The sequence below is a fragment of the Anastrepha ludens genome, chromosome 4, assembly GCF_028408465.1.
Source record: "Anastrepha ludens isolate Willacy chromosome 4, idAnaLude1.1, whole genome shotgun sequence".
Taxonomy (NCBI): Eukaryota; Metazoa; Arthropoda; class Insecta; order Diptera; family Tephritidae; genus Anastrepha; species Anastrepha ludens.
The window spans coordinates 114830930-114853309 of record NC_071500.1 but is presented as its reverse complement, the minus strand read 5'-3'; the positions used below and the strand labels follow the sequence as shown (position 1 = coordinate 114853309).

Below are 22380 nucleotides of genomic sequence, written 5' to 3'. Positions count from 1 at the left end.
AGCTCAGGAATACTTGTTATTGCTTCTTCCAACACGTTATTCATTAAATGGTTTATGCATGAAATTCTTTTAAAAGGCTCAAAAGCCTTCTTCATATTGCTACCTCTATCAGTCACAAAAACGGATTTATCAATAAGTAGGTCATGAAATTTCCAAATGTTCAACACCTTTCGTTGGATATTTTCCCCTAAAGACAAAATCATAACATAACCGACTGACTATTAAAATAAACTTTACCTGTACATCTTTGTCCTTCAAAGGTGGACAATCCTAATAGCCGATTTATAAGTTCACCATCCTTTGTATAATGTATAGTCAGGGAAACATACGATGTTCTAATATAGTTGTCTGTCCAAATATCGGATGTTAAGCCAAAACCTATCTTATTTCCAGTTACAAACTGTAAGTCATTTTTAACTTTTGCCAGAGTTTTGTCATATAAAGTAGATACATTTCTTGATATTGTTGTTGGGTGAGGTAGTAAGGCTTCAACATTGACGTGGAGTCCGTATTTTGCGCCGATTGATACAAGAAACTCTGAGAATTTCAGTAAACCCGAATCCTTTACTATTTGAAAGGGACGGCAATTTGCAATTACCCATTCTGTTAAAATATTTATTCCGACATGCTTCAAATCAGCACTAACTTCTATCTTCGATACAGAAACACTGTCTTTAAAATTTTTATAGCACTTATGTCTTACTAAATTAGAAGTGCTATTTTGATTGAACTTATATACGTTCCAACAGGTTCTGCACGCAACTATATTATTTAGTTCGTCACCAGTGCTAGTCTTCACCTTGCCAAAAATCTGCCAAACAGTGCTACGCCCTTTTTTATTGCATATTTCGTACTCTTTATTTAAAATTTTCAATTTTATTTCCGAAAAATTTACTTCTTCTCTGTTTTCCACATTGCTTGATAATGTGAGGCTATTAGACGGTAACTATAACACATAATTTTAAATACTTAATACTAATATTTTACCAAAATTTGTTTTTTCATCAATAAAATATATGTATATACTTACATCTTCTTCCATTGTAGCGTCGTTATACTTTTTGTTTGAAAAGCAAACGCCAAAGGCATAACAATAGCAACTGTGCAATCGAATAATTCGCGAAGTTTATGATATTCTCTTCTGTTGCAGATGCTACCTCTGTCGCAAGGCGAATTTATTACAGGTGACAGCAAACACATATAAGTAAAACCCTACATGTATTTGTTGTTGCGTTTGGTGCAAGCATCATGTCAAAATCAGCAAGCAAATGTAAACATACGAATGTAAACATACCAATACATACAAACAAAGCATATCATTTTGACGTAAGCCATACCTACGGTGAAAAATTCAGCTGGGTGAATGCTGTCACCTTATTAAATCCGCCTTGCTCTGTCGTAACTCGAAAGGCAATGAAATTCAGTATAAGACTAAATGCTCACATTTAAAAGAGAAGAGCGCGCTACATTGCATAGCAACTCTTGCTAACACTTGTTGCTGAGTGAATACAGATCGCTGGCTAAACTAACTCAAACCTCACTTCGGCAATGACAACGAATCACAATGTGTTAAAAAAATACGAATTCGCTTATGCAGGAGTTTAGTTGATATGCGAAATAGAAAATTTTCTGAAGCGTGCTGAACGCGGTGCAATTTTGTATTTAATTTAAAATCCCTTTGTGAGGTGCTTAGCACAGCTTCTTCTACAGATTGTGCGTGTATGCGTATTAATCTTTTTCCTGAGAATCCCTGGTGCCACCAGTGATACTTTCAGGTCAATTTTTTAACGCCATCATTCTGAAGAATTTCGTCGCTTAACAGATAACCTAAGCTTTGTTTTGTTCATTCATTCAACGTATTCACTCGACATGTCATTATTATCATATTATAAAGTATATAAGTACTGGAAGTGGAATTACATACCTGTACATATGTGGGAAGGTGTGATAAGTAGCAAGCAAGGAAACGTTCACTCTTTCACACACGTACATATATAAGTTACGCGCAGCGGTCGCGAATTTTTGGAGCCGCTCAAGCACCAGCTCAGGAATATATTGTAGTCTTTCAAAACTGAGAGCACCTAGGTAACATAGTCTAGTTTTCGAGAGAGCCAAACAGTAACATAGAAGATACTCCCGAGTTTCGCTTGATTTAGCTTGTAAACATGCGCTGCAACTAGGTAGAGTCCTATGTCCTAGCAACTCTGCAATTGGTTACTCTAAACCATCTGCCTTTCACCTTTCTCAACATGTGCTCCTCTAGTTCTTATTGATTGCGCACAGGGGTTGAAGTACCTGATCCCCTATAGGGGATCAATAAGTGTCGCGCCTTCTTTTGTTACTTTGTCCACTCATTTCCCTCTATGTCTTTATGTCCCGGAACCCCATAGACACAAAGCCTGAGATTACGAGCGAGCTTGTTGATTGCTCCCTTACATTCATGGACATTTTTGGATGATAGACAGTTTGATTTGATCGATTTTATAGCCGCTTGGCTAGCCACGTAGAATCAGTTAATTATTGCTTCTATACATACAAACTCAGCTGATTTCTCTACAGCAAAGACCACAGCTTCAAAAACACAATGCAATGGTTAGTGAGCTTAAATGACTTGCTGATGCTTAATTCCGCACAATATATGACAGCGCCAACCCCATTTTCCATTTTTGATCCATCGGTAAAAACACTGATGCTGCTACACTATTTATCTTGCCGCCATTAAATTACCTTTCAAGAAATAATCGATTTTCATCAACATGATGAATTAAGTACAGCATTTATCTTTCTTTATATCTACGCAAACCACACACAATTTTAAAGAAAATAAGCATTTTCCATTATTCAGCGTGGCATAGAAGTGGAAAGAAAATAGACAGTGTAAAAAGAATAAAAATAAAATGGAAAACTTTATCCGGCGAAGTCCTCACGAATCCTCCCAAGTAGCTAAATCGAGAGTGTGAGCCAGTCGACAATGCGCGATTTCAAGTGGAAAGGAGGTAAGTATGTGCGTACATATGTCAACATAGACTTTCATAAGTACATAAAAATTAATAAAAAAGAGATGTGTGCAGCTTATAGCTCTCGCTATAGTGCGAACACGAAATAACGTTTCGTACACCAGGCACATTTCTGCAGCTGCTTAAATTTAAATTGTTGAAAATAATTCCATAGTTTTAATACAAGGATGTAGATGATTGTTTAAAGCTTTAGTCTTGAATTTTAATAGAACACGCGAAATTTCCTTGCATACTTCAAGGAGGTTAAGACACACTAACAACTTCGAACGCATTTCCAGACGAATTTAATGAGTAACCAACACCGCATTTAAATGCATATTTAAATTTCACTTTGTGCACCTAAAAGTAGGCAAAGTTTTATTCATATTACTTAAATATCAAAGGATGTGAAATTTACATATCCTTTGAACCAAGCGCATACTCCCACACAACATCAGTGTATGAATTACAGGTTTGGCTGCAAGTTTTCTGGATTGTTACTAAAAGGATATAAAATGTCTGGCAGGAAAATCTATAACAGAAGTTAAAAACTAACAAAGTGTGAAACAGTGTGCAAAAGCTGTCAGCGGGAATTACAGCAACAGCAAACGAGTTTACAAGCATATTTATGTGTGGCTGTATGTGTGTCTATAATTTTCACTTGATTCTGCCTTTTTGCAACTTAGTGTTTAATACAAAATTGATATTATTGCATTCACGCATGCCTTTTTGCATTGTGGGCGTAAACAGTACCAATACATACGCATGCATCAAATTGATTTTATATTCATTGGGGTTGGTTGGTTGGTTAGAGTGGTGATTCATCCTGAATCCAACTAGCGCTTCCGCACCATTTTGTTGCCACATCCTCGTTACCAAATTGTTTAATAGTTATTTGCAGCAGGACTATATCCAGTCTGTGCGGTTTAGGAACCTTATTAGGTTGTTGACGTCTAAGCCAGACAGATAGGGCAGGGCATTCACAGAGGAAATGGAAGATTGTTTCCTTTTTCTCCGGTTGTTTACAACTTTGACAGTATGTGTTGTGAGGGATGCCCATTTTGGCGGCTTGTTCTCCGATAGACCAGAAGCCAGTTATGACTGCCGTAAGTCTACAGGTGTCCCGTCGTTTCATGTTTATTAATGTCAACGATTGCTTGAGGTTGTAGGTGGGCCATAACGTTCTGCTAATTTTGCATTTCGTCTGGTCTCTCCATCTACAATCTGCAATTCGAAGGTATTTTAGGGAAATTGCATTCTTGACCGCACCTAGTGGAGTGAATACTGGTACTGCAAGAGCGCTATTCATGGCAGATCCCCCTCTTGCCAGTTCATCAGCTTTTTCGTTACTTTCTATATTCCGGTGTCCCGGGACCCAAATTAAGGTTACTCTATGGTTTTCACTCAAGTTGGTGAGGCTGTTCCTACTTTGCTCCACCACTTTAGAGGTTGTTATAGTCGCGTCCAGCGCCTGGATTGCGGCTTGGCTATCCGAAAGAATAGCGATATTGCCCTTAAAAGAGAAATCTGCGATTAGTAACCTACAGGCTTCCCCAATTGCTAGTACTTCCGCTTGGAAGACGCTGCTGGTATTAGGGAGACGCACAGATTTTTCAATTCCAAGTCTATGAGAATATATACCAGCTCCAACACCACAATCCATTTTACTGCCATCTGAATAGACTGTGGTATCGAAGTTGTTTAGAGAGAATCCCTTATTCCCTTCTTTTTTAGATGGAAAGAGTGTGGCAAAATTCCTATTGAACGTTACCATCGGGACGATTTAGTCAGTCCTCACCGAGGTTAACTGAGTTTGTCGCAATAATAGACTAGCGTGACCATAAGTTTTTCCTTTCCAGCGACCCGCTTCATTTAACCTAAATGCACTCATGGTTGCCGTCTTCTTTATATGTAGGTCTATTGGAATAACGTGTATCAGTGCATTGAGAGCCTCTCTAGGACATGATCTGATTGCACCGACCGTTATTGCACAGGTTGATCTTTGTATTCTGCCGAGTAATTTGGTATTGTACTCTGTCCCTAGAGCTTTCCACCAAACTACCGAACCATACGATAAAATGGGTCGTATAACCGCCTTATACAGCCATAATGTATGCTTAGGTTGAAGACTCCGTCTTCTTCCTAGCATACGTTTGCAGGCATATAAAGCAATTTCTGCTTTCCTTACCCGTTCTTCGACGTTTAACTTCCAACTAAGTTTGGAGTCCAAAATTACCCCTAAGTACTTTGCACTGGTTGATAAAGACAGAGTTTGTCCGTTGATATTTGGTAGGGTAAAAATTGGTACCTTGTATCTGGTGGAAAAAAGCATAAGTTCTGTTTTACGCGGGTTTAAACTTAGCCCACATCCTGTGGCCCAAGAGTTAAGCTCGCCTAACGCCCTTTGGATGATCCCACTGATCGTATTTGGGCACAGTCCTGACACCATTAACACCACATCATCAGCGTACGCCACCACTTTTACCCCACCTCCGTCAAGTTTTATTAAGATTTTGCTGATCACACATAGCCAAAGAAGTGGAGATAATACCCCCCCTTGTGGAGTGCCCCCGTGGACCTTCTTGGTTATGTTGATATTACCCATATTAGCTTTGATGATCCTGGTTTCTAGCATGGAGATGACCCAGTTACTAATGCAACTGTCCGCCTCCAGGTCTATCAACGCCCGTTGGATGGCATCTGTGCTAACATTGTTAAAGGCGCCTTCGATATCCAAGAATGCCGCCATGGTATAATGTTTGCTCTCTAGAGAGCCCTCTATTGTTCCGATTACCTCGTGAAGCGCTGTCTCCGTAGATTTGCCTTTAAGGGGGGGGTAGGGTTTTTAGGGTAAAAAAAATCGATTTTGGTTTATTTGAGAAAATGAATGTACATAATCTCAAGAATGTTGTGTCCAAATTTTAAGTCAATCGGTGCAAAACTCACAAAGTTAGAGCATTATAACCGTTGGCCGCTCCGACTCGGCTACCTGCTATGGTCGAACTTTAAATCGATTTTCTGGAAAACGACGTTTTTCAAGTCGGTAGACACTTTTTCTCTGAATCTACTCGATCGATCTTCCTGAAATTTTGTACACACTTTCTCTACATAATTACCGAGGTAACCCTGGGAGCTTTTTGTTTTTTTTCAATTTTTATTTATTTTACAATAAAAAATATTATGCGATTTATCGTCTAAAAATCGCACTTCTACTTCAAATGTTAAAAAAAATTGAAAAAAAAATTTTTTTAATAAAAACTCGACAGGGTTACCTCGAACAATTGATTACCAAATGAAAGCTCTTTGATTTTTTGATTTCAGATGATCCAATGCTGAGAAAAACTGTCCACGGCAAATTGCCTTCTGCGTAGATCTGCTGTCAACGGCTCAATTTTGTATATTTTCTTTTGAAAATTTTTGAAAATATTTTTGAAATATGAGTGTACAGTATACTAATTGGAAAAATAAATTTACATGAATCATCTTTCCAAAAAAAATTCATAAATAAGTGCATATTTTTAGTGGAATTAACCCTCCAATTATCTACCCTTACTGAACTATTTTCAGACAGTAGAGTAACATCAATCACTTCCTCCCATCCTCTGAAGTACTCCGTACTAGGAAAGGTGAAAGTGGGAGTGTTACCCCTGTTACATACCGATAAGTTAGTATTAATAATAAAATTATATAAAGACTCACCTCGGTCGTTTGTCTCAGAGCTTCCCCACAACGCATGCCTCGCGTTGGCGTCGCATCCGAGCAGCAGGTTCTTATTTCTGGCTTCACTCACAAGCCGACGAGCCTCCTCGGGTGGTGCTGGCCGATCATGTGTCATGTAGGTGGAAGCCTGTATGATGCCGACGCCGTCAGCGGCTTCTACCTCCACAGCCGTCACATCCTGTGAACAATATGATGGGATTAAAAATATGTCCAAATGTTTCTTAGCTACAATACAAGATCTGGGGTTACCTTCAGTCCGTTTGTAGAAAAGGTTGTGGTTATTTCCAGTAAACCCCTTCACCTCGGTGCTCCGCACCCAGGGCTCCTGGATTAAAGCGTTGTCGACGTCCTCCTCCGCCAGGAGAACGGTTAGGTTGTCCGTTGCAGTCCGCGAGTGCTGCAGGTTTATTTGGACAACCTTGAGACCCATGCTGCTGGTCGCTTTACAATTCGACGGCGTCGCCAAGCTGCACTCCCGGGTGCTGCTCATTAACGCCATCGTTTTTGGTAGATTCGGCGTCGTCAAGTTGCATGCCTGTGAGCAACTCGTTGGCGCCGTCAACCTCGTCCTGTTCATCCTCCGGATTTGCAGATCGGAATATCTTCAGTTGCGTTTTCCTGACGCCGAACCGAAGTTTATTGTCCACTTTTCCCAGTGGCTCGATACTCTCCTCCGATATTTGGAGAAGGAAGGACACACTGTTCTTTTGCGGAGCCTCCGCTTTGATGATGCTCCAGTCATCCATCGGAACAGTGCGGTTGTGTGCCTGCAGGTATGGAATAAGTTGCTTGGCTTCGAATTCCATGTTCGGAATCTAGATGCGAGCCCTCGGCCGTCGAGGGATTTCGCTGGCCGGGATTAGTTTGAGCCTCAAACCTTCCCAGTCGCTCTGGATTTTGCCCACAACTGTTTGCAGGAAGTTAAGGGAGAGTTGATCATCGCACTTGATCACCCTGTATCCGCGGACCACCTCCTTTGAATCAAAACCTGGCACATGACCCTCCGGGTTCGCCATGACGTGATCGACGACAATGCGGGACAGCCGTGCCTCGATTTCGGACCACTTATCCGATGCAGGTTTACCGCGGTTAGTTGTTTCATCAACCAACGCTATTTGCAGGTGATCCCGTGCCACCTCATTAAATGAGCGTTTGGTTGGTTTTGGTATTGAAGCGGAGTGAACCGACACTTTGTGCTTCTTTGTTGGCTTGTCGCTTTCGTCCTGCGAACGATTGCGTTTCACGGCTTCTGCCTTCTGGGTGGCCTGGAACGCCCGGTACTCATCGACTACTTTTTGGCACCTTGCCTTATCGGCCGCGTCCTTTGGATGAGTTTTCCCTTCAGCCTCATTTTTGTTTATTCTTCCGAGAATAGTCAGAGACCTCTGGTAAAGCTTATACCTGGACGGACCTTTTTTAACGTTTTGGCGCTTCTGCCCCTTGGCATCAGCGGATGGGAGGCCAAGAGTCTTGTCTTGAGGCCAAGAGTTCGTCTTCTGAGGAAGTTCCCAACTTTCTCAGTTCGTTGGTGTCGGTCCGTGTTGTTCATTTGCCCAACTGTTGTGTCAATGGGTGCGTCCGTTTATCCGTTCGTTTTGGGTTTGTGTCCGTCCGTTTGTCCGTCTTCTTTGTAGCCTTATCCGAGTTTTTTATTTGTTTTTGTTGTTTGTTCATTCTGTTTCGTACGGTCACCTGCCCTTCCAGAAGGCTGCACATGTCGCCATGTGCGGTGACCAATGAGGATTTAGGGGAAATAAACGGTCCGCCATGGCAGCGCCCCATACCATGGTAAGGCCACCGTTACAACCTGAGGCGGCCTGGTGTCAGGAGGGCTCCGTTAAAAGACAGCCTAGTTTTATCCCCCGGCTGCCAAACCCACCCAATAGGCACGGGTCGCGTTACACCTTGGGTTGAGGGAGTTTTTTAACGAAGTTTACGTCTTCGACCTGTGTGGTTCGCGGGAGACCTACTCTCCTACCTTCCATATCTGGGAGGCGTTCCCCTATCCACCACCTGGGGACGCGCCCTATAGGGATAACAGGTTCCCCCAAGTGTTACATACGCACAAAACATAATCAGCTGATGCCTAAAATTTGCAAAGAGTTCTTAAATAGTTTGGTTCTTTATTTTTCTGGTATTGTTTCTTTAGAAATTGACCTTATGCCCTTAAATACTACATTGATATAATACAATCATTTGGCTGGCATACTCAAATATAGACTTTACCGCCTTGAAAACTGTACTGGCTATTATTTTTATTCGTACGATAAGCATATACAGTTGCACTCACATAATTAAGTAACTTCAACTTTTCTTTCAAATTCCGTACAATAAAGGTTTAAAGTTTTCTGAAAAACATATTGAGCGCTTTCTTCCATTTAAAAGACGGACATGCACAGCATACGCTTTCCCCTAAATATTTCACAAGCCGGTTCAGAATAACAGGCATATGCGCTTAGTGAACGAAATACCAGAGTATAATACAAATCGTTTAAATGGTCAATTATGTAATTTTTTAACAAAGATAATATTTTAATGGATGATAAATTTACAAGGTTCGCTCTTTAACTATGGTGAAACAGAAATTTGTGAGGGGAACTTCGGCTGCCACGCCACTTGGGAGATTTAGCCGAATTCTGTGCGATCATTTCACACGTACTCACTCACTCTTACAAAAAGTCATTGTTCGAACGGCATCGAGGGTTCATTGGTTGATTTCTTTCGTATATCACCAACACAATCTTAGTTTTTTTGTAAGCACATCCCAAGTGACGACAGCCCATCAGCTGATTCTGTGAAATTCGCTCAGAGCTGAATAACGGTCACCATGGAATATGTTTGCTGTTTTTTCAACTCTCTCTCTTTCTCTATCATTGCAGCTTACTCCATCGCCAATGAACGCATTTACGTTTCCTGAAAGGTTTTTAAACTCGCTGGATGATATATTTAAATTTGATTCATGCACCGTTTAAGATTTTTAGTTATCTTTAAAGTGAAGTATGTAAGTGATTAAGGCGATGTAAAGGAGGAATAATTTGTATTATCAGCTTTGAAAATAGTTCAACAAAACAGTGAATCTAACCTTGCCGTAGTTTCAGTGCTCGTCAAGCAGTGAAGAAATCGTAAAGAATTAAAGTGGATTTTAAAGTTAAGAAAAGTTCATCAACTTTGGTGGTAAGATGAGAAAATGGCTATTAGTAATAAATTTTATCTGAAAAAAGTTTTAAGGTTACCCAAGTAAATATGCATGTTTATCGATCATGTTAGTGTCGGTAACTAAGTAGTTCATTTCTTTAAAAAAAAAATCTTACATCTTTTTTTTCATTTATTAGGCAAGTTCCAAACCCTCCATAAATCGTCAGTTTGGCCACTTATGAATTGACCTTTGATTGATATTTATAATTTTTGTATTAATTGTGCTCTTATTTAATTATCGATACTGCCTCCAATCTTTATGTTCTTCAGCGGACATCGCCTAAGAGATCTTTGCGCTTTCAGCCAAAATTATTTTTAGAATTTATCTGCAAAAAATAACAAATGCGAATGATGGAGGGGTGGAAAACAGGCGAAAATGTGATTATTTCAATTTAAATAAGTATGTACGTGTGTACGTCTGTATGTAAGTAGTCACAACCATCTTTCAAGTTATTAACTAGTTGGTGATCGATTTGCTGTGTTGGCGTTAATAGCCGTTTTAATTTAATAAACCACAACTGATCAGTTGCCATTTTCGGTGAGCTCCTTTCAATGAACCACATCAATACATTACACTTGGACAGGCTGAGGCTGTGGTTGTGGCTGTGCCTGTGTCAGTGGCTGCTAACAAGTTATGCATTCACACAGCCACATACTCCACGCAATCGGCGGCAAAATAAAGCAAACAATGCAACAGCAGCTAACCATGTCAGCAACATACGTGCGGCAGACGTGCCACCAACAGCAATACAATTTCACTTTCAACCAGGCATCGTAAGTAGGTGCATATGTGTCGAGTCAGGAGGCAAGCGCCATGAGCGCCACACGGCAGCGCTTCCATCCAATACATCCGAAAATGGCGTTTACAGGTTGCACTGGGGATTCTTGCCATATTTAGTAAACGCCAGCAACAACAACAACAACAATTTCTGCTACACCTTGCTGACATGACGCTCTACACACGTACGATACTCGGTGCGCTACTGCAACGCCAGTCAGCCAGCCAGCCGAGTGCCGCAAAAGTGGAGTAAAAGTATAACAACAGTTGCTGAACTGTTACAGGCAATGTTTATAAGGGAATAGTAACAACAAACAAGAAATGAATCCACCTACCATGTGATGCGTGAAGCTGAAGGGCAACGAGTGAAATTAAAAAAAAGAACTGCATTTACAATTTTGGTGAAAAGTCAGCAAATTAAATTAATGAAAACCAGTTGCAATGTTGAATGTAGATTGTGTAGCAGAGTGTACGGTGGATGGGTGCGGGCAATACAAGGCCTACAAGAGTGTTGAATTAATAGCAGCAAGGGAAATTTACTATTCCTTCTGGATGGAAAATATGGCAGGGGAGAGGCTGTAACAAAAAATAGTAAGGGTGAATTTATTTGGAATTTTCATGGTCGCTTGCTGCCCGAGAAGCTGTGAAATGAAGAACAGGTTTACAAGTTTGCTTTTTCTGTATAATTTAACAGTTCGTGCCAAAGGTGAGGAACAAAATTGATATCGAAAACTGTAAAAAAGAACCCTTTAAAGGCAAACCAGTCTGTTCGAAGCGAATAATTTATTGGAAGTCAAAGACTCTCAACACATAAAAAATACCTTGAACTGGTTATGTATGCGTAAAATATATGTATTCCCATAATTGGGAGGTAGACCCTACAAAAACTCGAAATATGGAATAGAAATTTTGATTTACTTTTGCTTTAGTGGCTTGAGAAAAATATACAAAATTACACTACGCAAGGCATAGGCGTTGTACGTTTAAAGGATAGCAGCAAAAGCATGGAAATACTGTCGAATTTAGTAAATATTTTGAAATTCAGGCTTTGCTTGGTGAAAAGCAATTCATTGTTCAATGTAATTTTGACGGCGATGCTCTAAGATTTTATGCATGTTTTTGTAATGAATACCAACTTGTTGGGGAGAGCAAAGATCATACGGCGTTACATTCGAAAGTGTCGATATGTTTTCGTAAGCAAAGAAGAAATGTTTGGATAAAATTCACAGGAGCGCTTGCACTTATGCTTCAGGTTTTAAGAGAACTGGGTTTGGATGAGCTACTGTGGTGAGTAGAGGGCACAAAAGGCCAGGAGGTGGAAGTGCAACCCTCAAATTTATTCCCTTTTACACTAAGTTGCAAAAATAATTTAATTTTAACAAAACAAAAATGGCACTAACAATGCACAAAAGGCTTTCTGAAGATTAAGTGGGTAGATGAAATTGTTGAAGTACCAGTCTAGCACTACCCAAGTAGCTCTAAAGCGCCCTTTTGATACCATTTTGAGACCGTCAACGGGCGGATATCTCCAGCCAGAAATCAGAGCCCAGTGACCTTAATCGTCTAGCTGCCAAACCCAGACATTTGCAGAGAAAGTGCTCAGCAGTCTCCATCTCTTCTTTTGAAGATTACTGAGACTACCTAATTAATTTATAATACTTTGAAGAACCTTTAATTTTTGGAAGTTTGTTTAGCGAAATTTTAAAATTTTGATCTAGCTTGCCTTTGAAATGCCAAACCATCTAAAAAATGATGCTCCAAACATAAGTTTATGCTTGCAAATAAAACTCAAGGAAAAAATCTATAAATATCTTATGATATCCTTAAACAGAGGAGCAATTTTCATATGTATATGGAGAATAGCATGGCCCGAGAACCAAAACAAAAAAAATTCTTGATGCTACTGACTAAATTAGGAAGGCCCCAAAATTGCAAAATTGCTTTTTTAATGCCACGCACTAAATTTGTTCTATGACCAAAAGAATTAGACACATATTTTTTATATGTATTTTTATTTACTATCTACCTGTGCTGCCAACGCTATAAAAATTACCATTGAATTCGCATGAGGAAATGCACTTTTCTGTAATGTTTAAATAATTAAAAAAAAAAAATAAACATTTCGTTATTTTTTCATTTCCTCTTTAAATTTCGCTTTACAAATGTCCAAAAAATGATACCCTATCATTTATGTAAAAAATTGTTTTAAAGGTTATGTGGCAACCTCTGCCGCTTTGGTCTCTAATTACATTTTCCAAGAGCTTCTTGATGTTGTATACTGTTGTTGTTGTAACAGCATTAACCTTCCTCATAAATACTTAGGAAACGCTGCTGCTGGGGTGCCAGTCCTTGGCCGGATATAAATCCGGGTCGTTCCAGTAACGTACAGCCCACTGCTGGATATTCTCACAAATGGCTCGATTTTTACCGAAGAGGCTGAATTATTTCTATCATTTCTTTGGCCGAATGACATTAATATTCTAAGACGATCCATAAAAAAGCTAAGTCCCAGCTCCAGGACGTACAGTTGTCCAAGAGGGTTGGCGCCGAAAATGATAACTGCTGAAACTACATAATCACGTAAGTAAAATCTGATAATGCTACTATTGTAGTATTTTCTTACTACCTTTTTGAATCATTTAGGTATTTTTTATTCAAAAATGGCAACATCCTGGAACATCCTGGCAACATCCTGGAACATCCAACAGAAATAATTTTGATTTCAATTCGAACTACATACATACAAACATGTTTACCTTCTCAGCTAGGCATTCGCAACCACATGTGCATATTTATTTAAAAATACATCCATGATGCTGAAATAATGAAAGCCAAAACAATTTCAAGAGCAAGTTTTTATTATCTTACCAAAAATCAAGCAGAACGCAAAGGGCGATGAAGGAAATTCGCGGCGGCATCCAATTAATAAAGGCAAAAGTATGTGCATATATGTGCAGTTGTGTAGTGGACAGACACGAAATAAAATGAAGAAATACTTATAAACAAAACAAGAAAAAAATTACGTAAAAATATGCAAACTGGAGCATCTCCCGCGAAAACACGCAACTGGTAAATAAAGTACGAAAAATATGCGAAAAGGATGTGGCAGAGAGAAATAATTAATAAAATTATAATTAAATGGGAAACAGAAAAATATTATATGAAAAATAAATAACAAATTGCAATTGGTTTACATTTTGGCAACAAAGCAAAGGTAAGGAAATGCGCAGAGGTGCGCAAACGAAGGCAGCAAGCGAGGCGAGACCAGCCACCCATCGGCACCCCGCGCGAGCGCCACAGCAGCAGCGAAATGATAAACAACTTGTAGGTGCGACGCTTGGTGTGTGTCCCTTGTAGTGTGCTTGTTGTTATTGCTGTTGTAAATGCAGCTGTTCGCGAAGGTGGCATATGTTTGTTGTTGCTTTGTTGCTTTGCTGCTACTCGGGTAGTTGGCGTAAACGAGCTATAAACATAAACGAAATACAACAGCAACTAAAGCGCCAAGAAATAAACTCAATAACAAGTAAGTAGTCAACAAAAGCAATAACAACAACCACAACAGCAGTAGCAGTCATTGAAAAAGTCATAAAAAAGCAAAGCAGCAACGCAGAAATGCAGCACGTTGTAGTGGCGCGATGTGTGTGTGTGTGCGTGTGGAGCGAACATAGTTGTTTTTTATTTGTCTGCCTCGTCGTTGCGACTGTTTTGTTTTTCTTCTGCCTTTTTTCTTTTTAATTTTCTGTGTTTTGTTTTTTTGTATTTTCTCTTGCTGCCAAAACTGGATTTTCTAAAAATAGACCGTGGGGAAATACTTGAATGCGCGCCACATGTGCCACCAACCAACCAGCTAGCCAGCGAGCCAGTCAGCCAGCCAGCGTATCGACGGCCTATCAGCGAGGCAAGCGACCGACAACCGGAGCAGGAGACAACCAGTTCGCCAGGGCAAGGCACACATCCTTAAGCGCACATGTGTACGCATACAGCACACACACATACACATGCAATACATATACGTATGCAAGTAAACAGCCGTAAATGCAAAGGCGTAGCTGTCAGCTTAACGTTGACCAAACGCTTCTGTCACTAACTTGTGCTCTGCTCACCGGACTGCTGGTGGGTCTAACGCTCTGGCTGTCTGTATGGCTATTTGACTATTCGCCATTCGCCTATTTGTCGGGCAGTCGAATTGTTAATGCTTCTGCCCGACTAACTTTTTACCCACATGCGATAACCACAATGACTTGATGGGCAGTGGCTCACATCTGGCTTTTGCTGGACGCAGTTGAAGCTGTGCCACCGCAAACACCAAAGTGTGGCACATGTGGCTTACGCTCCGCTTAGTCGCTCAGTGGCTCAGTTGTGTTTGCAAACATTTGTTGTGTGGTAGCGCTGCTTGACTCTCTTACTTTTACTTGCGTCTATTGCCATACTCTGAACTCTTTAAACTTGGGCAAGAGCGACAGCAGAAACCGCAACTGTGGAGCAAATTAGAAATTTTACTTGTTTAGGTGTGTGGAAAGTAAAGAGGATCGCGAAAAAGGAACTTTTTTTATGTTCCGCGATGTAACGTTGAAAAAGGTTAATATCACTAAAGTGTAGGACATACATAAACGCATATATACATACATAAATATAAGTAGTATATCCGAGGACAGTGCGTTACTAGGTTTTCAATTCATGCCGCACAAATAGAAGCGATAAAAAGCTGTAAGAGAAAACTGTATACAATTCCGCCACACGCTTAGTGTTTGCCTTGTTAGTTTTTGTATTGATGAAGTGATTTGTTGTTGTTAAAAATGCTCTGTTAAAGAGGTTGCATGCGACCTGGCACAAAAAGCGTTTTCGTAGTAACCAATCCTTCCTTCTACCCACTTTTACATTCATTCTTCTGAGTTCGGAGTAGCAGAAATTGTAAATCGTTTTGTGTGGTTTATTTGTTGCTCAGCTGCATTTGTGATCACCAGCAGGGGCTATTTATAGATATCCATCCACTATTTGCGCATGTTGCGGGCTGGCGAAAAGCAAACAATCCATTTGTGGGTGATATGAGTGAATGGCGACTGCACGCCCACAATTCCCCGGTTTGATAAAAATTTGTTTGTATTAGGTGAATTATAAAAATATTTAATTTTTTTTACATTTTAAGGGTTTCAGGGTCCCCCGGAATATAACAAAAAAATTAAACTTTCAAATTGTTTTTTAAATAAATCGTAGAGTACTATTTCTTGGATATTTGTGAAAGGAAATTAAAATAGGAGATTAAATAATATCGATTTGTAAATATTTTATAAAGCTCTAATAATGCCCTTCCTATCGTATAGTACAGAAGCTGGGACGATGGTAACATCTGATGAAGATCCCTTGGCTCCCGTGTTTGAGAGAAAGAATCTGCGGAAGATTTATTTTCTCCATGTAACGAATGGGCAAAATACGCAACACCGTTAGGAAACAAATTATGAAATATAAACGATAATTTTGAGACTGTTTTCTTGCACTTTTACTTGCAAGGTTCAATGGGTTATAGAACCGCATGCACGAAATTTTTTCTAAAAATTCGGATTGAAAGTTTGATGAAACAAATTTTTGTTTATTTGTACAAGATTTGAAACTAGGATATATATGGCTTTTTAAGAATATTAAATATGTTTTCATAAAACAATTATTAACCCTTTGCACTCGTATGTCACACTGGAGGTGACAATACTAATTTACTCTACAACTCGTATGTCACACTGGAGGTGACAATACTAATGTATGCCTGTAACCAATAGCACTAAATAACTGTAAAATACATACGGTATTCGAGATCTTACACAGTTATAATTTGTCAAGTTTTGTTAATCGAGTGCAAGTCGTGCACGGAATCAACATCAGATGTAGAGAATCGACTTGATGGAAAACTCCACATTTTAGTACCTCATCCGGGAAAAAAACATAATGATTGTATGGTCTGTTCTAACAGAAAAGCTAAGGGCGAAAGGAAGACAACTGTTTATTTCTGCGAAACATGCGAAAGACATCCTTTTCTTCACGTTGGAAATTGTTTTAAAACGTATCACACTGTAAAAGATTACAAAAAATAAAACATTTTATATTAATAATTAATGAAATAAATATAATACGTTGAATTCTACGACTGTAAATTACTTTAATTCATTTAGCTAAAAATAATAACAAGTTGACACGCAACAACTTTGAAAATAAATCGAGTGCAAAGGGTTAAAATTAAGTAAGAAACAAATAAATCGTCTGAACTAGCTAATAATCCCACAGCAAAGCGGTGCTTTCAACGATTCGGCACTGATAGGTCGGGTCAATCGAAAGAGTTAATAAAATAATGGAAATCCTCGGGTCAGAACGAAATAGAAGATTACTCAGAAAACTTTTTAGAACCATTTGCATAAGGATAATTATGGCTGTGTTTGTTTCATCGTCGAAATAAAGCGAACAACATTGAATATTTAATACAACTAATATTCTGGTAGCCGCAAAACGGTGGAGGAACATAGTTTTGATTCCTACTTTAGGAATAGTATTTCAACTTTTATAATATTTTATTATTTTTCGCCTTTTAGCGGACGGATAAATTAGTATGAAGTAAACCAACGTGAAAGTTCGATGTATACTGATTTAGCCACTACGAAACTCTTAAGACGGCCGTATTAGTTACCTCGCCAGATAAGCTGTGCGTGATATGATGAATGAATTCGAGTCAACGTATTCACTATTCAATGTTCTTGTGCCAGTGAGATAACAACCAGTCGAAACACCGAAAATATTACACCTACAGTTCTCAATGAACCAAGTCGATCGATTTCACGCCATTCACAGAAACTGAGAGTCTCTCAGTGCATATTGATAATGAACTTCGGGATCAAATAAGTTCAAAAGGCGAAGCCTTTTGAACATCTGTGGCAATGAGGTCACTTACATACATGCCATCAGCATAAGCGATCACGGCTTTCAAATGTAATTCTTAGCAATTTTTAAGCGAAAATGAATAGTTAAAAAATATTTAAAAAATTTTACTGCGGGTAATTTTGAATCCTGCCATCAATGCAGTTTGTGCCTAAATACTCATAAACCCATAAATAGTGGAGTTTACTTTCTTTACGATAAAAGCACATACAAGTAATTGAGTAAAAAAATTTAATAATAAAGAAAAAACAAAATAAAATCAACGCTATACACAGACACCCCCGGTGGCTAAATTTCTACTCTGATTTATAAGTATTTTTAAATTTAATTTTGAATTCCAATTAAAATATTGGTATGGAAAATGCAATTAGCCACAAAAGGAAAAGATTTTTGTTTTCTTTTATTAAAAAAGCAAAACATCGCAAACTGCCTTTTCAAGCTTTGAATTTTTTATTACACTAGTAATTAATTTTCAACAACAATAACGGCAATAGAAAAAAATTGATAACAACAAGAAAAATAAATAAATAAAATGGCATGGCATCAACAGCAACAACAAGAGCAATAAAAAACAAAAGCAAGAAAACCAAGTAGAGATAAAAAAGCGCACGTACATACATACTTACATAGGTGTATACTAGTACATGTATGTGTGCATAAATGCCAGGGTACGTGCGCTGCATGGAGGAAATTCGTAAAAGCACAGCGCTATATAAATAAACTTAAATTTAACGCCACTACTACTGAAATGAAGGCAAAATGATCAATAAAAAATTACTACCAGTTTAAAATGCAGCACTTATTCATATAAAATATGCAAGTATGCGAGTGTGTGTGAGTGTGTGCATGTTATGATGAAACTACGGCAACAGACTATGCGGCAGCAGTTGTGACAGCAGCAGCTTTAACCAGCACTAAATTCAACCTGCTAAATGGACAAATTACGGCGACAACAATAACAACAAATTGCATAAAAAAATGGACGACCAACAAACAGCAAAAGCTGCAATCAAAGTAGCAGCTGAATAACAAACAAACCGCATATACAACCACAAAAACAACAATAACACCAGCAAAGTCAAAGGCAGCTGTTAACCAATGGCCGGCTGCCCGGTGGTAAGTTGCTTACTTTTTGCTGCCGTCTATCGTTCGCTCACAGTCAGCCCATTTAACTAGCCAGCCATGCTGTCACCCGAGTGCAAATTAAACTACATCCACATCAATGGATGCGCCGAAAAGCAACAACAACAAACGGTAAAAGCGATAGCTATACACATACAAAAAAGGCACTAAATATTGACCATATTGATAAAGGCAGTTAATATGCAATAACCACCAGTGGCAAACTGGATGTGACACTGCACTACATACATACGCACACACACACACATCATCACCGATACTTGTGTAGATAAACTTGCTAGACGTTGCTGGCATTTTGGAAGATGGATCGTTGAGTCGATCGTTCGATAGTTAGACGGATCGATTGAATGAAAGATTATTGTATTTGATAGCGGCAAAAATCACAGATGTACGCGTAAATTTGCTGCAGTCATGAAATTACAGATACACACACATACATGCATGAGTATAACAAGTTCTACTGCATAAAGCAGCTGGCAAAAGCTGCTTGGAAAAATTATTATCAATTGTAAAAGTTCAATTTCCAATTCAATTTTCGAGTTACAAATTTTAAATTACAAAATATGAATGATATACGTATGGGAAGCTTCAACTAGTTGTGGAGAGTCGAACAAAAATATTTAAAGAATATTTTTCGAACCTTAACAAAAAAAAAAAAATTATCTAAAATCAACGCTGTTCGTGAGCCACTTTATTTCAAAATCCAATGCTAATCTCTGAGCGCATAAACAGACGCCTGCAAACGTTTATTAACAAATGCCTTAGGATTTCTTGGCCATTTACAGTCTCTTATGCTGACCTTCTCTCGCTCACTGATAGCTGCCCAATCAAGCTTGAAATTATAAGACGAGAATGGAACTGATTTGGGCATACTCTCCGTGGTGAAGACGACGAAATTGCTAAAACGGTTTCAATGGAACCCACGAGGAAGCCGGCGCAGAATACGACCTCGAAAAACTTGGACGAGCACAATCCTAAATAAGAGCTTTTATACCGCCAACTGGAATGAAAGTAGACATACAGCGGCTGGCAGAAATCGTTGAAGAGTCTTTAATTCCGCCCTATGCTCTGACTAGGAGCAACAATACGAGCAGAGAGATGTTCTTTTTATAGTACAATAATTCTTCAGTTCTTCTTAAAATTGTCATCCAACAGTATATATTATCAAGGAATAAAAAATAAATAATAAATAAAACTGCATAGTGGAAATTTGTTTACAAATACTTATTAGAAAGTTTAAAATTTGTATACAAATTTTTTGACTTTTTTCTAAATGGACTTGACTTTGACTTTTGAAACTGGAACTTATATGGTTTTGGTTATAAAAATCATTGACATTAAAGAAAAATTAAATAAGTGGTCTATAAGTCTCTGTGCTCTAATTATTTACCCATTGTATTGTTCTATGAGAAACTTAGTTAGAAAAAGCCCGTGTGGCGCGCGCGATTGCGATTTTAAATAACCACAAGAAATAATTGATTTGAATGTAGATTCTTATATCCGAGTATGCGTATTTTTTGTTTTGTATTTTAGTTTATTTATTGTATATTTATTTGTATTATTTATACACGTAGACAAACACTAGTGTGTGAACTGATACGCCTAAAGCTATACTATATGACTATTAACTCATTAGTTTTTCACAGATGCATTTGTATGTATGTGTGCACATATATGTAAATATATACATACGCAGTCAAATACGTGTTCGCTGTACATAAATTCTGATATCGGCTATTTGCCATATTATTATAATACGCTTAATTGATTAAAATATTGCCATAACATTGTTTACGTAATTTTATCCGTAAATATCCATTTTGTGGTAAAATCGAAAAATATTTGTTCTGCGTAAATTTAGACTTAAAAAAACAGTTAAATATTATAATATTATAACTTTCATTGTTGTATTGCTAACTTGCGTCGAAAATTTGCAAAAGTGTGCTTTTGCAACTGTGATAATAAAACAGAACAAAATTTGGAATTTATAAAATATATTTTAAGTTCATAATACTCGCCGTAGATTGAAATTATTCTAAAACTTCGAATTAGCAATAAAAAGGGGACTTCTCAGAATAAAATTGGAAAAATTATAAACATATCAGAAAAGTTAGTATTTGCTGGTCAATTGTCTCCAAAAGAAAGCTAATTGAGCGGTCGAGCACAAAAACGAAAATTACATTGAGATGTTAGTAAAACGGGATCTGTTTGAGCTTGCCACAGTCATTTAAACACGGATGAAGGTGCAAGTTATCTAAAAAACTAGAATCAAGGTTCATCGCATTGTAAAAAGGGAAGATTACTCCAAAAAGACAAAACAGCAGCAAAGGCACATTTCTACTGGATACAGAAAATGTAAAAATTTGAAAAATACTTCGATGAATTTAAAGTAAATATAGTAGGCAATGTTGCCAAAAAAATCTGTGTTCGATATTCGAAAAATTTGGAATTTTTTACCAGGCACTCAACAAAAACATTCAAACATGGTGCGAGGACGATATTAGGGATGCTTTGCTCAGTGTTCTATAGCGAGAAGCGAAACCTTAGTCGAATTTGTTTCAGACACATTTTAGAGTACTCGGACATGAAGGTTTTGCAGCCAAGTCTTAATACTGGCATATTTTTTAAGAGGTTTTTTATTAGTTTTTCTAAGCCATTTTGCTGAAATATCTATGCCTAGAATATTTGATTATATTATATTGTAAGTAACTGTACTCTACTGTGTGTATGTATGTGTGTACTTCATTTCCCCATGATTTCACGCCTGAGTTATTTGTGCGCAGACTTACTTCAAACCGCAAATTATGTTAATTAACCGCAAATGGTAGCGCGTTAATTAGTCATGAAGTACTGGAGTACCTCATAAAACTGCTAATTCAAATCAATGCGCCTTAAAGTAGACTATCATCGAAGTAATTATGGTGGAATGCATACAAAGGATCTGTTATAATATTCGATTCAGAGCCATTTTTTACAAAGAATCATACAAAGTAATGAAAGAAAAAGTTCTGGGTCTAAATTAATCAAAAAAAGTAGAATGTGTGAATGGGGTTTTTGTATGAAGAACTAAACTGAGAGAATGGCACAAACTCTGTATTAATGGCTAATTAAGCCTTATAATCAATAAAAGTAAGTCAAGCGTAGCAAATGGGAAATATATATATATAGTATATATATGTATATATGGGAAATACTAATTCTTTAATACGTATATGTACATATGTATGCGTATGCATATAATTTCATGCTACCTATTACAATGATATTCAATGATATTAACGATATCCGTTGAACTTATAAACAAAATATATACCTATATTGTTAACAAACGTAAGTATGTGCAAGCATGGAATTGTATAAATCAATCATACGTGCGTACAACTGCATTACAATTTAGGTGGAGCACACAGATTTCTCCAAATACTAAAATGTGGCTACTATGAAAAGTGGCATCTTTGAAACTGTGAACCCTTTTTATGATAAATTTATTAGTTATAAAAAATTTCTATCCCGAGTAGAAAATCGCATTTATTAAATGCGACGTTCTAGACGTATTACAGAGAAACAAGATAGACCTCGCCGCGGTACAACATAGCGAAGCCTCACAGAGAGAGACATAAAAAGACGAGC

At 38.0% G+C, this 22380-nt stretch overlaps 1 protein-coding gene across 4 annotated transcripts in view; it reads right to left on the bottom strand.

Moving 5' to 3' along the window:
* Window positions 1-22380, bottom strand: part of LOC128860698 (receptor-type guanylate cyclase Gyc76C-like) — a 150188-nt gene that overhangs the window by 44426 nt on the left and 83382 nt on the right. The window contains exon 1 of one of the 4 annotated variants that reach the window (XM_054098367.1): window positions 6696-6713. The exons of the other annotated variants lie outside the window; for them this stretch is intronic. The gene's annotated coding sequence lies outside the window, so the exon portion shown is untranslated. Of the gene's footprint in view, window positions 1-6695; window positions 6714-22380 lie in introns of those variants that run through there. 4 annotated transcript variants of the gene reach the window in all.